Below are 1,443 nucleotides of genomic sequence, written 5' to 3'. Positions count from 1 at the left end.
AAAATAATAAAATAATAATAAAAACCCAAACTTTCCAAGTGGTTTTAGCCCCAATTCCATAAAGACAAACTCTCCTAAATATTTTGGTTTCAGAGAGCAATTTAGGATGTGAACTAACATGTTTCTACCACACAATGACAATAACAGCAAAACGATTATTGAACCAGGAAGTTAATTTTCTCTTGGTTTTCTGTAGCAAAGCGCACGATTTTCAGGGTTACCATCTGAGATCCGCCTAGCGACCCTGGCTGGCGTGATGTCCTATCCCGCACATGAGGCTATCTACACACTTGCACTGTTACTTCCTGCAGCCCTGACCCAGGTGGGCAGCCCAGGCCAGCTTCCCACCCAGAACCTTATTTAAAATTCAAGCCCGGCAAACCTTAATTTTCGAAGGTCGATTAGCAAAGTCTCACAACGAAGAGAGCAGCCCTGTGACTCATTTTTGGATGCCCATGTGGAAATAGCAACTCCTCCCTTTGCTGCGAAACGACTTGAACAGAGACTGGAGAAGGACAGGAAGTCACTGCAGTGCAGAAAAATGCGAGAATTCCCTCCTGGGGTAGAAATGTTTGCCTTGGCGCTTTTCTCTGGTCTTTGAAAAAAGAAAAAAAAAAAAAAAGGGAGGAGGGGGCAAAAAAGAAAGAATGAAAGACAATGAGATCGTGGGAACGATTTCAAGGCGTGCCACTGTCTGCTTCCTGAGTCCTGAGTCACTGCCGAGGTCAGGTTAAGAGGCAGCCACTGGGGTGTCTTTGAGAAAGTGCGCCCGAATAGGAAGTGAAGAGATGATCCAGCTGACATAAAGCCCCATTAAAAACCAAACCAAACCAAACCAAACCAACCCAACACACACACACACACACACACACACACACACACACACACACACACCACCCAGGCGGGGTAATGCACGCCTGCCTTCCCAGTTGCTGGGCAGGCTGAGGCAGGTGGATCACAAGCTCTAGGACAGCCGCGCCAATTTAGCACGACCCTGTCTCAGAAGTAAAATAAAACATATAATAAAGAAATTGAATAGAGATGTAGCCCAGTGGTTGAGCACCTACCTATCCAGTGCAAGGCCTAACATCCTACAGCCAGTAGCAAAAGGAAAAAAATTAAAAGTAAGAAAAAGAAGAGGAAGAGGAGGACAAGCAAAATAGGGGTATACTTCCTAAAGGCAGTTCATCAACAGGCAGCCCTACAGTAATAACCACGAAGTCCTAAATCCTCAGTCCCACGCCCTCCAAAATTTAAAACTAAAATCAAAGGTGCTGCGCCCTGCCTCGGCTAGAAACCCAGAGCCGCCCGGAGCGCGCAGAGGCGGCGGGACCCGGGCAGGAGCAGCGGCGGAGAGGGGCAGAGGGCGCGGGGGAGCGCGACGCAGCACCCACCGGGGCGAGCAGCCGAGGCCAGGCGTCCGTGGCTCCGTCCCGGGCGCGC

The 1,443-nt window shown here is 49.3% G+C and overlaps 1 protein-coding gene across 4 annotated transcripts in view; it reads right to left on the bottom strand.

Moving 5' to 3' along the window:
• The window catches only part of Stx11 (syntaxin 11), a 37,803-nt gene that overhangs the window by 27,567 nt on the left and 8,793 nt on the right, over positions 1-1,443 (bottom strand). The window contains exons 1-2 of one of the 4 annotated variants that reach the window (XM_023712227.1): positions 1,395-1,443; positions 383-595 (exon numbers count right to left, since the gene is read on the bottom strand). The exons of 1 other annotated variant lie outside the window; for it this stretch is intronic. The gene's annotated coding sequence lies outside the window, so the exon portion shown is untranslated. The remainder of the gene's footprint in view (positions 1-382; positions 596-1,394) is intronic. 2 more of the 4 variants (XM_023712232.1, XM_023712229.1) reach the window with 2 other exon arrangements.

Source organism: Octodon degus, unplaced genomic scaffold, assembly GCF_000260255.1.
Source record: "Octodon degus isolate 3935 unplaced genomic scaffold, OctDeg1.0 scaffold00024, whole genome shotgun sequence".
NCBI lineage: Eukaryota > Metazoa > Chordata > Mammalia > Rodentia > Octodontidae > Octodon > Octodon degus.
The sequence above is the reverse complement of the archived record's forward strand: the minus strand, read 5'-3'. Positions and strand labels throughout refer to the sequence as shown.